The sequence below is a fragment of the Eschrichtius robustus genome, chromosome 4, assembly GCF_028021215.1.
Source record: "Eschrichtius robustus isolate mEscRob2 chromosome 4, mEscRob2.pri, whole genome shotgun sequence".
In the NCBI taxonomy this organism is placed as follows: domain Eukaryota; kingdom Metazoa; phylum Chordata; class Mammalia; order Artiodactyla; family Eschrichtiidae; genus Eschrichtius; species Eschrichtius robustus.
The window spans coordinates 1,269,617-1,286,360 of record NC_090827.1 but is presented as its reverse complement, the minus strand read 5'-3'; the positions used below and the strand labels follow the sequence as shown (position 1 = coordinate 1,286,360).

General features: G+C 39.6%; 1 protein-coding gene across 2 annotated transcripts in view; it reads left to right on the top strand.

Moving 5' to 3' along the window:
* PDGFC (platelet derived growth factor C) overlaps positions 1-16,744 on the top strand; it is a 219,625-nt gene that overhangs the window by 148,795 nt on the left and 54,086 nt on the right. The gene's annotated exons all lie outside the window — the stretch shown is intronic.

Sequence of the window (16,744 nt, the reverse complement as noted above, 5' to 3'; positions counted from 1 at the left end):
TAGAAAGGGAGTGATTGACGGTAACAAGAAGCCTTGAGGTTTGAGAATATGTAATTAATTCTGCTTTTACAGGCCTTTATTCAGTATAGAAACACTGGGGAGGTTGAGATGGATAAGCATGGGTCCCTACTTGGAGACGATTTGAAAAAGGAACAGCCGGATACCTAGACCATAGAATTCAAAGACAGCAAGTTGCATAACCAGTATTCAGCTAGTGTGCCAAGGTGTACACAGCAAATCAGAGAGCTCACCGTGGTAATGATTAGCATGTGAGGAAATGAAGGAGGAATAACTTTATAATGAATTTCTAAAAAAATAGTGTCTAATTTGGGACTTCCCTGGCAGTCCAGTGGTTAGGACTTTGCGCTCTCACTGCTGAGGGCACGGGTTCAATCCCTGGTCGGGGAGCTAAGATCCCACAAGCCGCGGCATGGCCAAAAAAAAAAAAAAAAAAAAAAAAAGGTGTTAATTTATTACTCTGAATAAAGTCTAGAGTCCTCATGTTTTAAAAGCCACTTGCAATTATTTTTGAGAAAGTTATGCTTGTATTTAACGTGAATAGGCAGAATTAGAGAAAGAAGAATAAAATGTTCAAGAGTATAAATGTTAGTTATATAGGAATGTTTCAAGACCGCATGTGTAATCATGTCTATTTGGTTGCCTACTCTACTTATATTTGTATATAAATATGTATGTTAACATATATTCATGTGTAAACTCATCCATCTGTCCGTCCGTCCGTCCATCCATCCATCCATCCATCCCTCCATCCCACTCACCAGTCATTTAGTCCTTGCTATGTATGGACCAAAGACCATGCTAAACATTGGGAATAAAAAGATTATTAGATGGGCCCCTGGCCTCTAGAAAGCATTGAATAGTAAGAAAATAGTAATGTGTGTAGTGTGGACTTTGCTGGGGAAGGCTGCAACATCTTTGCCTGTGGGATTCACAGGAGACGTCTCTGAGAAGATGACATTCAGCTGCAATGTGAAGGGTACACGTAACTGTGCCGAGTGAAACCGTAGAGCTAATACTATTAGTCGTGCAGGACTTAATCGGTCAACTTTTAAAGTGTCGAGTGTGGGATCCATTGTTCTAAAGGATTCCATGCTCAGTATTTTAAAAGTTGCCATTAGGCAGCTTCTAAGTAGATCCAGTGAAGTGTCCTGCCGTGTGTGCTTGGAACCCATGAGTCATAATTGGTGATATAGTGCATTCTTGACCAATGACAGGAATATTATCACTGGAGTTGCTGTATTGAAAACTGGGATCATGTTCACCATCTGGTGAGCTTTGCTGTCTCGCCCAGGTTGAGGTTCAAGATGACTAAAGCCCTGAGTAGCCCACAATTGCTCAGTTGCCCAAAAGCCCACAAGTAGACGGGAAAGTTGTCTGTGTCTCGTCAGATCCCTGAACTGAAGTTTGCGGAGGGCGGGGGCAGGGAAAGGATGCATGTTGCCTTATCTTTCACTTTCCTTTGTGGTTTGAAGCACTTCGGTTCGCGTGTCAGCCAAATGGAATGAATGGGTCAGTGTTTGTGCCTTGGTGTCAGATAGTAGTTAGAGGCTGGGGACGTGGAGATTAAAAAAAAAAGAAAAGAAAAGAAATGCAGCCCCTGCCTAATAAGAGCTTATATTCTAAGCTTATATCCTGCGCTCATACAGTGTTAGAAAGACATTTACACGTGTATTTTTTTTCCATGTGTTAAACTCTAGTTTAAATGAAAATATGAACAGCTTTGTAATTGAAACCAGAGTACATAAGTTGCTGCGAGTGGCTCCTGTTAGACTTCAGTTTTGCCTATATGGCACGTGATTTGGTACTCTTCTACTTTATTTATATTATTTTCTTGTTTACCTATAAGATTAATAAAATTAAGAAGTGACATTCATGATTGATTCCTGTCATTTTCAGAGAGGACATTGAGGCTGTAGAATAAGTAGGTAGATAAAAATTTCTGAATATATGAGTAGAAGTCAGAAGATAATTAAAAAAAAAAAAAAAAAAGCTATTCTACCCCTCTGTCAAGGGGTGAAGAACCTAAGAAAACTGTTAAAAAAAAGCTGAATTTTCTGGTAGCCCAGGAACCTATTAAAGGCTATGGTTAGAGTCCTGGATATCAAAGCCCCTTGAAGGGGTAATTTTAACAGGATGAGGAAGGAAATACGGAGCAAGAGGAAAGTTTTTAAAGTGAGAAGAGGAAAATAAAACAATCCTAGGGCCAAAACAAACCCAGCCCAGGGATATTGCCCAGGAAGGTGGGTTGAGCCAGGTGCACACGAAGCCTAGCATTTCTTATTTCCCTTTTCATGCCACAAAATATGAAGCAATTGCCTTAGCTGGACTTACCAGAGTGGTCAAATCACCTAGCAGAATGCAGTGTTTTCTTTAATATGAAGATTTTTGTTTTGTTTAGTTTCTCGAGAAATGACAGTCCTTTTTCCTTTTTTTTTTTTTTTTTTTTTTCTTCTGCCTCATTCAGTAGTCAGGTTCCAAGGAAAATATAATCCCGTATATCCCATAAATCTTTTGGCATTAGAAATAAAAGTGATGATCTTAGAAAAACTCAAAGTGAAGATTGATTCTTTTCAAAATTGCTAAGTAAACTTTAAAAAAAAATTATTCCAGCTTTACCTAATTCAGCTTCTGGATTTCATATATGTATGAAATATATATATGAATAGCTTGATAATGAACATGCTTAAAGTAAATACATACGTACTTAGGGGGTGATATAAAAATCAAAGTGATATGAGTAGAATTTTACCTATTCTACTTATACTCTACGTATTTATACCCTAAAGACACACATGCATATATGTGTGTATATGTGTATATGTGTGGGTATATTTACATATGCATGGGGGTATATACACACACAAATATATACCTGTATTCTGTAGAGTGATCACTGAAGACAAAGTAGAAAAAGCAAACAAAATAGCAGTAAAATTCCATTTTTAAGACTTGGACAGCACAGGTGAATGAGAAACGAGAGGGTCTAGGAAACTAATAGAATTTTCATTCTGTAATAAAAACTTCCATTAATTAAGCATCTTCTCTATGCTGGATCCCATCCTGTGGGTACTTCTTGGAATCACTCCTTGGTGTATCTGAGGAGGGATGAGGGATCATTTCTTTTCAGAAGAGTCAGATGGAGACTATGTCACATGAATTCCAAAATCTGCTTTTGTGTTCCAAAGGATGACCTTTCTTTTTTTTTTTTTAATTTTTATTGGCGTATAGTTGATTTACAATGTTGTGTTAGTTTCTACTGTACGGCAAAGTGAATCAGTTATACGTATACATATATCCACTCTTTTTTAGATCCTTTCCCCATAAGGATGACCTTTTAAGGTGTGATTTGTGCTGCACGGCATGTAAGAAAAAGGATTTTGTGCTGCTAGACAGCTCTGCAGTCTTGGAGCCCTAGGTTTCCAGGTGGACCAGTTTGCACTTGGAAGAGTTTTGTGGAAGTGCCTTGGTTCGGAGGAGGGGAGGGACCTTCACTCCTGGGGGGCTTGGAGCCCCGAACCCCGGGCTGCCTGGTTAGGGAGTGGGCCGTGCACAGCACGGGGCTCCTTGTTGGCACGTTTGCTCAGTGCCTCAGCACCTCCACGACTGTATGTTTTTCTCTGGCTTCATAATACACTGATATTTACAAGTTGGTTTCCATGGATATTGTCTGTAGAAAATGATGATATCCGGTGATTGCAGTGCCACATAGGCCTTGGGAAATAATAAAATAGTCCAGAAAAATGTAGTAGTGGGTGTTTTCTAGTCATATGCTCTGTGTTTAAGCTGCTTTTTTTTTTTTGGACACGACTATACACATTGAAGGAAATGTGATTTGGATCCTAAACCAGAAAAAAAAAAAAAAAAAGCAAGCTAAGATTTTTAAAAATGCCTTCTGGACTGTCTAGTTTGGTGCTTCATTTTGCCAAGAGGGACATGATGTCTAGAGCCGGTTAATACTGGGCAGCTATTTCCTTAAAATAAGGAGTTCATGACTCAAGACTGAAGTGCTCTGCACATCTGTTCGTGTTTGTTAAAGTAGTAGGCTATGGGTCTGTTCTTAGTGATTTTAAAACTTTGAATAATGAGTTATGGTGGATGGCCTGAAATTTTTTTTAAACTCTGAGAGTATTTTTTTCAGAGGATTTTGTCTCAGAAGTCATTCCATCATGAAGTAAATTTTAATAAATATAAATGCTCAAAATAAGTACCTCGAGTTTAAAAAAAAAACACTCATATTCAGGACTATGCCAGAAATTCTCTAGTATCCCAAGAGGAAGAATATTTTTATTTCACTTTGGTGTATTTTAAAACAAACTTATTTTGCCATTTGCACAGACTTTATCACCAAAAGGTAAATTTGTGTATCTCAACAGATGAGCCTTTTAAAATCCCTTATGCTGCTAATCAGCCATTTAAATATTTTCTTTTAAAGTCAGGCCTGAAGTCATGATAATGCTTTGATAAGCATTGCATGAATCTGGTCCAAATTTTATTATCACACTACTTAAATATTTCTCTCAGCTTTAGATAAACCCGTATCTAGTGCACCTTGGTCTGTCTGTGCAAGTGTAGGGACAATACAGCATAGGTAAAAAATGAACCAACCTAACCAACAGCAATCCTTTGCAAATGTCTTGATTAATGATGTTATGGCCTTTTGTGAATACGTTTAGGCAATGGAATTCAGCTATTCAAAGAATCTGTTTGGTTGGTAGGTAAACAGCATACAGAAGGGGTAGTCCGTAGCGTGCCTTTGGGTGATGGTTAATTGTGGGTTTCCTATGCCTGGATTGGTCTTGACATTGGGTGGACAAGAGTATATCCGTAGGCCTTCGTTCTTCTCTTAAATTTTGAGGCCCTTTAAGTAAGCCTTGACATGGGCATTCCCATTTCAATATTCCTAGTATCCTAAACTCAAGAGTTGGAATGCATTACAGGAAGTCCTTTTTTCCTATATCCACCTACTTCTACAGGCAAATTCTCCTTTATCCTTACCCTATGTATTGAAAGTAGAAGGGAAAACAAACGAGATGATAATCCATGAGAGAAAAACTTTGCTTAAGTCTAAGGAGAATGTTAATTTCATTTCTTCAATTTAGTCCCTCCAGTTTCTTTCTGTACTACAGTGGTTTAGTAGTTGGCACGTGTAGCGAAGGGATATTGTCTATCATTTATATAATTGTTACTTAACTATGACCAGCTTAATAGTGACTCAGTCAATATATGGTCAATAGACAGTCACACGCCACAAAGCGTCACACTAGGCAGCCCTAAGTGTTAGTGAGGTTTTATTGTAAGAATAATTACCTGATAGTAATGATGATTAAGAGTGGTCCTCAGAGCAGAGCGGAACCTTGTCTCGCGAGGGAGCTCTGAGTTGACCTGGTAACGAGAGCTGCCTGAATCTCGGCATAGTTTCAGGAATTGCACAATGGTACAAGGTGATGTTTCTGTAACAGTGCATCCATCACCCACGTAGTAGTTGGCTGAGGGGAGGGGTAATACGTTTCAAGGGCTGGTGAGTCTTGGAAAGGATGCTGAGTGGGTAGGTGGGTGCTTTTTTTACATTAACGCATTTCATTCCCACAATGGCCATCCAGTTGATCCTGTTCCTGTGCCTGTTTTGTAGGATGTAAAGTACGGACACAAAATTTAAGAATTCGGTATTTTCCCACTGCATTCATGAATGTGTCTTCTACTACAGTGAAAGGAGCAACCGGTAATAATAATTAATAGGAAGGCATGTGTGCTTGTGTTGTTCTAGGCGGGTAGGCTTCGGGAAGAAGGGCCAGGGAGGCTGGTTCTGAGGTCCGCCTCGAGCCAGAAGTAGTGATTCCTGCAGCTTGTGGCCCGATGAGGAGCTCGGGGGTCCGCTCTTTCTCAGAGCGGAGTATTGCATGTGGGATTGTGATGATAGCAGCTACTAAAAAAAAAAAAAATACCACTTATTGAGCAGTTTACTCCTTAGGCATCGTTCTAATTACTTCATATACGTACATTCTCTCATTGACCCTTCACGACAGCCTTGAGAGTTAATGAATATTATCCTCATTGGAAAGAAGACAATCTAGGGAGGCTCCATTGTGTCCTGTTTCGCTAGAGACAGTATCATGTAACGGCTAAGAGTATGGGCTCTGAAGCCCAGAGCAAGGACCTGCCTCCCTATTACTCTTTGCTGCATGACTTGCTTTGTTACCTCTTTATACCTGTTTCCCATCTCTAATATGGGTTTAATAATAGGAGCTACAGATAAGATTGTGTTTGAAGATTGAATCACTTAATATTTATAAAGTATCTGCATACAGTATGTACTCCATATTGTTTGCTTTATTATTGTGGTTATTATTTTGCACAGATATTCTAGAAGACTTGGGATTTTGGTAAAAGTTATCGTAAACGCATACCTTCTTGTCGTTCAATAATATTCTTTGCCTTTCTTCATAGAGTGTTTATATTTTATTTGTTACGCTTATTACTACACATTTTTATAGTTCGCTGAAAGACATTTTTCCCTATTCGGTTTCTAACTTGTTTTTTTTTTTTTTTTTTTTTTTACTGTCATAAAGAAAAACTATTGATGCTTGTATACTGATCTCACAGTTAGTCACTTTACTAAATTCTATTTTAGTTCCAGGTGGTTTTTAAAAGCCAAAAACTTTGAAATCGTCTTTGATACCTGTTTTTCTCTCACACCCAGACCATCTCCTATCAGATCTTCAGACTATTCACAGCCTGGAGCCCATTCTTTACCCCTACCTCCCCCCATGCTCAAGCCACCCACCTGGATGATGGCAAAGCTTTTCCAGTTTCTGTGCTTATCCGACTACTGTCTGTTCTTAAGGGATCTGTTATCAACTAAGGATCGTTTTTCTCCTGCTTCTATTACATTTATTTGCTTTCCTCTCTTATTAAATTAGCTTGAGCTTCCCCCCAAAATGCTGAAAATAGTAGTGAGAATGGCCAATCCTGTCTTTTGTTCTAACGTTAATGAGAATGACTTTGATTTTATTTAATGTAACACTTGCAGCTAATTTCTGTTGTGTAATTTTACCATGATTTGTAAGTTTCCTGCTCTTCAGTTAGTTGACTCCGTTTTTATCTAAGTATAATTGCCTTTATTATGTTTTTTCAGCGTTTATTAATATGAACATATAGTCTTTCTCCTTTGAATATTCTAAAAGGTCATCATTACATTAATCCTCAAGTTCATGATGCAAATCCATATTCTGTCAAGAAGTACGCTTTTAACCCACTAATGAACGATATTTGATTAAATTTTATTTAGAATTTTTGCATTTCCCTCCATTTATGAGTGAACTTGGTCTTCATTTTACATGTTTGATATTGCCATTTCAAAAAACTTGGACACAGTACTTTTTTTCAGTTATTAGAAATTTTTATTTTTTCCAGCTTTATTGAGATATAATTGACATGTAACATTGTGTAAGTTTAAGATGTGCAACCTGTTGATTTGAAACACTTATATATTGCAGTATGATTAGCACTGTGGCATTAGCTAACAGCCCCTTCATACCACGTCATTCTACTTCTTTTTTGTGGTGAGAACATTTAAGATCCATTCTCTTAGCAACTTTCAAGTATATGATACAGTATTGTTAACTGTATTTGTAAGATTTAGGCTAGCTTTTATTATTATTAATTGAGTGAATATCTGGCCATGTTCCATTTTTTTTTTTACAATTGCTTACATAACATTGAAATTATACATTCCTTTAATATCAAACAGAACTCTTCTATAAATCCCATGCCATTGCATCTTTCTTTATTGATAAATGTTTGACAGTCTTTTCAGTTTCTTCTGGAGTTATTAGTCTGTTCACTTTTTCCACTTTTTTAGTCAACCTTTGTAACTTACGTTTTCCTAGTTAGGCATCCATGTCATTTAGCTTTTCAGATTTAATTGGCAATAGTGTTTCCTAAAACATACTTACAGATGTGAAATCCATTTTTATCCATTTTTAAGATTACTTCTTCCTTACTCCTATGCATGGAAATTCTTGACCCCCTCTCTCTCTCCCCCAACTCCTTTCTGAGAACCAGCTCTTGGTTTTAATTCTGAATCCTAATTTGGTATTTGACTATATCTTTTAGAGTTTTAGTCTTCACTTTTTTTCACTTTATACTCTCTTGGTTTTCTTTTTTTTAAAAATTTTTCTAGCTTTGTAGATTGAGTTCATGGCTTATATATTTGCAGTATTTTTATTTAGTAATAAGATAATTTAAAACTCTTCACTTCCTAACACGTACAGTAAACATCCCCATTTTTTACACGTAGAAATCTCATATTTTCCTGAGAATTACTCCGTCGTATGTTGTCCTCCCTCTGAAGCGTGCTCTTTGGTTTGACTTACGCATTTCCTATGTAGGTTTAAAGTTCTCCATAACGAATTTTGAGTGCCTAAAAGTAAACAGTCCTGAGCCAATTAAAATAAATACCTGTAAATGTATATGCCCAAATTATCAAGTTGACTGATCAATTTATTTGAATGACTGTTAATGGTTCTCCAGCCACTGAACAAGTTCATTTGGCCAATCTGAACAAAGACACATAAATTCTATACTGTTGAGCCTCAGAATAGAGGAAATATAATTAAGTAGGCATATTTTAAATATAATAGGCAGTACGGCTTCGCTCTTGAGAGCATGGGCTTTGGAGTTCAGCTCCCAAAACTGAAGCCTTCGCTCTACACTTAGTTGCTATGTGACCTTGGCTGGGTACTTAGCTTTTCCATATTTTATAATCTGTAAAATGGGCAAAATATCAGTATTAACCTTTTATGATTTTTGTGAGGATCTAAGGAATGTATAAAGAGCGATGACTATGTGTAACGTGTATAATTTTTTAAAAATTGTTATTGGAGTAGAGTTGCTTTACAGTGTTGTGTTAGCCTCTGCTGTACAGCAAAGTGAGTCAGCTATACGTATACATACATCCCCTTTTTTGGATTTTCTTCCCATTTAGGTCACCACAGAGCACTGAGTAGAGTTCCCTTTGCTATACAGTAGGTTCTCCGTAGTGGTCTATTCTATTTATAGTATCAATAGTGTATATATGTCCATCCCAATCTCCCAATTCATTCCACCACCACCCCGCTTCCCCCCTTGGTATCCATACGTTTGTTCTCTACATCTGCGTCTCTGTTTCTGCTTTGCCAATAAGTTAATCTGTACCATTTTTCTATATTCCACATATAAATGATATCATATGATATTTGTTTTTTTCTTTCTGACTTACTTCACTCTGTGTGACAGTCTCTAGGTCCATCCACGTCTATGCAAATGGCATTATTTTGTTCCTTTTTATGGCTGAATAATATTCCATTGAATGTATGTATCACATCTTCTTTATCCATTCCTCTGTCGATGGACACTTAGGTTGCTTCTGTGTCCTGGCTATTGTAAATAGTGCTGCAATGAACATTGGGGTGCATGCATCCTTTCGAATTACAGTTTTCTCTGGATAGAAGCCCAGGAGTGGGATTGCTGGGTCATATGGTAGCTCTATTTTTAGTTTTTTAAGGAGCCTCCATACTGTTCTCCATAGTGGCTGTATCAATTTGCATTCCCACCAACACGCATAATTATTAAAATTTATTTTCATTATAAGGTAAAGTATGGATGACCATTCTGGTGCCCAAATAGGGATTTAAAACTTTTGCTCTGTGTCTGGGTTGTCTTCTGTTAAACCGAAGTGTAAGCCAGCGAGCACTGCTGGATAACTGTCATCTTGTTAAGTTTATTACCTTCCCCAGCAAGCCCAGGCTCCCGTCGACACTTGCAGAATGAGGCCTTCTGAAGATGCATGTCTATTTGTTGGTAGAGTTTCACACCACCCTCGGGTTCGATCATTCTCGCGGTAGATTTGATTGACAGGGTTTTAGTTAGTGTGAACAAGAAACAGCCTGTTTTGCAGGGTTGGTTTATTTTCGTGGAAGGAAGCTGGGTGTCGGACAGTTGTGTTTACAAGTGAATTTATTTCTTTGGTTTAGTCCTCAGCAGCTCTCCTATCTTCAGTTTTTAAATTCCCATGTGAGAACGAAAATTTTGTCTACAGTACCAGACCTGTTTGTTAAACATAAAAGAACATAAATCCTCCGTGGGTCCCCAGGGGTATGACAGAGAAAGGGAGTGCTCATTATAAACCACTTAGGGCCGTGTGTACTGTATCATGTTTCCGTGAGAAAGTGATGTTTGATTGGCCCCTAAAATAGGTTTAGTAAATCCCTTAAATACTGATGTGAGCAATTGTGCACGTGGGAAATTAATACCTGAGAGTGTGTTACATAGGATTACCGTGTCTCCAGAAAAGTCACCTGGGCATGTGTAGGTTTCTGAATCTGAGGATGATTCTGTTTTGTAATTTCACTTTTATGGGTCAAACGTTGCTTGGTTTTATTTTCTCCCGTTCATTTGGCTGAGGCCCGCAGATAATCTTTTATCATTGTTTTCTCTCTTCCTTTTCTTCTTGATGTTTTGAGCTGTGTTGTAGTGTGTCAGCCAACCAACTTACGCAATGAGTCCCATATTCTCTACATGGCATTCTATGAGAGAAAAGAAAAATTTCAAAGTATTGGGGAAAATAATTGGATTGAATGCTTTAGTCTTTTTCCAACCACACTCTATAAACAAGTTGGAGGAAAATATGGAATCAAGTGGCAGTGGTTTTTGTTTTGTTTTGTTTCTATTTTGAAGGTTAGGAAGCAGCCATGAGGCATGGTAGTATGTCCCAGGTAGATTGTCACTGGGTCTGTTTTAGACGACTTGAATATGATTTAAATATAAGAATGCTATTTTTAGCAAGAGGATTTACTGTTTGGGTTCACAAAATTAATGTGGAATAATTGGATGAAACTTAGCATTATATTATCATAATGACACTGCTTTTGAAAAAAAATCCTAAAATGCCAAATTTACTATGAAACAATTAGTAGTATAACTTAAGTTCTACTTCTGAAAGGCAAAGAACAGAGCACTTTTTAGATGTTCATTTCATTTAACTTCATGGAATGAAAAACTATGTAGGTCTTTAAAACACGATGATAAATTTGTGTATGCAGCAGACTTGTATGAGCTTGTGAGAATTAATTACCAGCTATCTAACTGCAAATCCAAAAATTGTTATAAAGATTAGGGTTATGCGGTTTGTTTATTTTTTTTTGGCGTCAAATTCAGTAGCAAATCTTCATGAAACAAGTAATAATGTACTTGCCACTCTTCTCTTATCTGCCGGACAGTGATTTTTGTCTCAGGATACAAGTTAGATATGGCAAAGTATAAGACTTATTTATTCCTTAATACATTAACACTGATAATCTAGATATTTCTGAGTGTGATTTAAAACTCCTTTTGTTTTTATTAATTTTTTTTTTCTAAATTGTGTGCTGTCGTGAGTTGCTGAATTAAGGCCAGTAAGATCTTTCTTTTTATTTTTATATTTTAATTTTTTAAAAATATTTTTGGCTGCGTTGGGTCTTCATTGCAGTGCACGGGCTTCTCATTGTGGTGGCTTTTCTTGTTGCGGAGCACAGGCTCTAAGCGCACGGGCTTCAGTAGTTGTGGCTCGCGGGCTCTAGAGCACAGGCTCAGTAGTTGTGGCGCACGGGCTTAGTTGCTCCGTGGCATGTGGGATCTTCCCGGACCAGGGCTCAAACCCATGTCCCCTGCATTGGCAGGCAGATTCCTCACCACTGCGCCACCAGGGAAGCCCCTAAGAACACCTTTTAAATACTTATAAAGAGCTTACACATCGGTTTAACACATACGGTGTTTCTTTTTTTTTTTTTTTTCGGCCACGCCGGCGGCATGCGGGATCTTAGTTCCCAGACCAGGGATTGAACCTGTGCCCCCCTGTAGTGGAAGCGTGGAGTCTTAACCACTGGACAGCCAGGGAAGTCCCTGGTGTTTCTTTTTTTAACAGAAATCAAAAGGAAATTATGTATAATAAAATAGTTATGTGAGTTGTTAGTTTTAGGTTCCTTGCAAATGGTGTTCTTTTCTCTTGAGACGTTTCTATTAGAAAGATTATAATAGTTATTTTGAAAATGGTCTGGAGGAGGGAATAAGTTAGGAGTTTGGGATTAACATATGCACACTACTGTATATAAAAGAGATAACCAACAAGGGCCTGCTGTACAGCACAGGGAACTCTACTCAATATCTTGTAATAACCTATAAGGGAAAAGAATCTGAAAAAGAACATATATATGTTTAACTGGGTCACTTTGCTGTATACCTGAAACTAACGCAACATTGTAAATCAAATTGACTTCAATTTTTAAAAATTAGAAAATAAAATTTTTTTTAAATGATCTGAAGAAAGTTTTTGACACTCTGTGTTCACCCAACCAGTTGATTGAAAATGACTTCATAACTGCCAGGCCCACGGGATGCTTCTTGGCTTTCATCTTCTTTGGTCTTTCTCTGGCAGTGACGGCGGCCCACTTCTGCTTGGGTGGACACTGTCCCTCCCTCTTTCCTTCGTTCTGCGCCATCCTGCTTCCCTGAGGGCTCCTCTTCAGGATGTTTTTGTTAAAAGGGCTTTCTTTCTGCCCGCACTTGAGATGCTATTTTTTCCTGGCATCCTCACATGTGTTGTGATGCTGGGTCTAGGCTGCTGCCTCACTGAAGCCTCCTGTCGGAGCCCCACGGTCTGCGAAGGAAGCAAACCCAGATGCCCACGTGGGCAAGTGATGGAAATAAATGAAGATCTGGTTATTAAGGAAAAAAAATAAAGCAGCATAGGAAACAGACAAGGATTTTTAAAAACTAGAAGGAGGATGTCTCATCTAAAGCCCTTTCCACCTGGCCCAGCCTCAGTTTCCGTGAAGGAGTGAAGGCCGTACTGACCTCGTGCAGTAAACACTCTCTGTGCCTGGCACCCAGCTGCTCGGGTGAGGCCATGAGGAGGACGAAGACCCCTCCTCTCCCGCGGCTGACGCCAGTCTGCAGGTCTGAGTAACGCAGGGAGTAACACCAGGGCTAATAACATTCAGTACGACCAGATGTTCACATGTGTCTTAAAAGGGCCTGAAATCCAGATTTTTCGGTGCAATTTGACTTTTTAAAATGTTGATTTACAGACAGGGAAAGACAAATATCATATGATATCACTTATATGTGGAATCTGAAAAAAATAATATAAATGAACATATTTACAAAACAGAAATAGACTCACAGACATAACAAACTTACGGTTACCAAAGGGGAAAGGGGGGGGAGGGGGGATGGTGGGAGGTAAATGAAGAGTTTGGAATTAACAGATACACGGTACTACATAAAAAATACATAGACAGTAAGGACCTACTGTACAGCACAGGGAACTCTATTCAGTATCTTGTAATGACCTATAACGGAAAAGAATCTGAAAAAATATATATATGTGTATATGTATAACTGAATCACTTTGCTATACACTTGAAACTAATACAACATTATAAATTAACTATAGTTCAATAAAAAATAATAAAATACAGGTAGCACCTAAAAACTTAATTGATTAATTAAATGCCGACAAATTTTTTTTTAATTAATTAATTTATTTATTTTTGCTGTGTTGGGTCTTCGTTTCTGTGCGAGGGCTTTCTCTAGTTGCGGCGAGCGGGGCCACTCTTCATCGCGGTGCGCGGGCCTCTCACTATCGCGGCCTCTGTTGTTGCGGAGCACAGGCTCCAGACGCGCAGGCTCAGTAGTTGTGGCTCACGGGCCCAGTTGCTCCGCGGCATGTGGGATCTTCCCAGACCAGGGCTCGAACCCGTGTCCCCTGCATTGGCAGGCAGATTCTCAACCACTGTGCCACCAGGGAAGCCCTCGACAAATATTTTAAAGAAGGGTAGAACCTCTTCAAACTGGGCTTACCTATTTGGAACGTTGGTCTCCAAACTACTTTTCTAACATCCGACTCTGAAATTTCAAGGCCTTCGTACCTACACCTGTTCTTCCAGCTTGAGCTCCATCCTCTGTTCACAAGGGACCACCCCAGGCCCCTGGTTTCCTCTGTTACATCCTCGGGATTCTGCTTCTCGCTAGAATGCATTTCCACTCTCCCCGTCCCCCCTGGTCAGTCAGGACTCACTGGCAGCCCACATGCTCCTTTGTAAGCGGACCCTCATCTCTCTGTGTCGGGTTTCCCTCACCTTGCCAGTGTTCCGCACTGCCCCTTTTTCCTAAGCACTCGCATTAGAGCACTCAGCAGTGTTTAATGAACCCTGAGCCCATAGAAGCTATGGTTTCATCTCTGTATCCTGAGAATCTAGCCCAGCACTTTGTGCCAAGACAGTGCTTCACAGATGCTCGTGGAATGACTGACCAGGCCTGAAATCAGCTGTCTGCAAACTGGTCCTGATGGTAACCCGTATCAGATAGCTTCACCTCCCAAACACAGAACAAGCATACTCTGCGAAAAGCAACTTCGTTCCACCTGTGAACAATCTCGATATAAAAATTTCTCTTTGATTTAAAATGCTAGTTGTGGGCTTCCCTGGTGGCGCAGTGGTTGAGAATCTGCCTGCCAATGCAGGGGACACGGGTTCGAGCCCTGGTCTGGGAAGATCCCACATGCCGCAGAGCAACTGGGCCCGTGAGCCACAATTACTGAGCCTGGGCGTCTGGAGCCTGTGCTCTGCAACAAGAGAGGCCGCGATAGTGAGAGGCCCGCGCACCGCGATGAAGAGTGGCCCCCGCTTGCCGCAACTAGAGAAAGCCCTCGCACAGAAACGAAGACCCAACACAGCCATAAATAAATAAATAAAATGCTAGTTGTCAACTTTTATACCGCGTAATGTCTGAAATACCCACTCAGTCTGTTTTACCCAAATCCTCCTCCCCCCGGCCCCCTTCCTGGTCCCCCTTCACAGCAAGACTCCTGGGAAGGTTGCACCGGCTGCCTTGTGCATTTATAACTTATCACCCAGGCTAGTCGCGTGATCGAGCAGAAATATGCTCTCCTCTGGTATCTGAGTTTTCTTATTTGTTGCTTTCACACGCGCAGGGTCACATTAAAGTAGGTGCCGGGTGGGAGCGAAGGGGTGCTGGGTAGAGAGGAAGGGCAAACTGTTGAGTGGGAGCTCTGTGCCAGGACGTCTAGGCGCCGCGCGTGTGCTGCCCGCCTTCCCTCTCTTAAAACATCCCGGTGAGTCAGGTAGCATTCTCATTTTAAGGACAAGAAAAAGGAGGCTGGAACAGATTAAGTTACACACCGTAGGAGAGTTCTGGCTACAGCTTGAGGACAAAGATGCATAAGTACAATTGGTTCCTTATGCACTTTGTCCTTTTTCATCAGTTTTTTTCTTCTGTAAGTTGTATACTGTACAAAGTATATTAATTTTAGTTGTCTGGTATCTACTGAATTTAGACTTTTTAAAAAATCAACCGGTTATTTTCATCCATGTCAGACCTCCCTTAAGAAAAGTTTGGCAATGTCCTCTTTACTACTGTGAAACACAATTCATAACAGCGATCATCTATTTATATGTGCAGTTGTCTAAAAAATAAATATAATGACCTACATGCTCTGTAAAGCCGAAATACTAACAGTAATTTATATTAAAATACACATGCACCATTACAAGAAATGGAAAATGAAGTAGTCAGATGTTTGTATCTTTTAAGCAGCAGACTCAGACTAAATGGGTATGTTTTCTGGTTTTCACTGTGATGCAAAGAGTGTAAGCAATGTTCCTATTAGTGATTTGATTTTCCAAAGTAGTAGCTGTTGTTCCAAAGTATAGAAACTTCCTTCGACTTAACGTGATAGTTCTATTTCTAGAAAATTTGGCTTAAACTAAATCTGCAAAACATGTTTGTGTTTCTGTGTGACAGTATTATGTTCTAGACTCAGATGGACGATAGCAGAAATGTTGCCTACGTGAGTGTCCAGCGAACTGTTTGAAAGGCCTGGAGGGCGTGGAGCAAACACCCATTTTTGGGACTGTCCCTTGTTGGGTGTCCACGGCCCTTGCCCTCCTCACCACCCCCCTCACTGAGACGGTGTAAAATGCCTCTACACGTTTCTCACAGTTCTCTTGAGGGGCAGCCCTACTCTCCATGAGTGCCACTGATTGAAACTTTCAAACCCAAGTCAACATTGGTTAGAAAAGTATTAATCACTCATTCCATGGGTTTAAGATACTGTGTGTAGCACAGTGTAAACCAGAAGTATGTAAGAATTGATTCCTTTCTTCAAGGGTTTAACAGCCTAGCTAACACGATGGATCACTTGCGTAGACGTAGTTAAAAGTATGTGTTTATCAGGAAGAGAAAGATGGCGGTGAGCTGAGAACAGCCAGAAAGGTCTCACAGAGGCAGCGCAGTACAGAGTGGGATTTGGAGGACGTGTCTATAGAAAAAGTGGCTCTAGAAAAGCTTGGAACACAGATGAGGAAAGGGAGCCAAGGAGCCTGGCGGGGGTGAAGGAGTGACCGCCGGAAAGTGATGGGCAGTGATCATGGAAATTAAGATTGGAGCAAAACTGTCATATCCAAATGGAGATTAAATTGAATAATTCATGAATGTCAGATATGGTCGCTGTGTACAAAATAGTGAAGTTTTGACATGGCTCTTTAAATGAATTTGGAGTTCGTTACCAGTAAAACTGGACGGCTTAGAATAGAAGACTTGTATTTCTTTAATTGGGAATGCATTTTCAGTTGTGTCTCTTCTTTGGAAGACTTTATTCTATTCATGCAGTTAAATTTGGGATGAACTC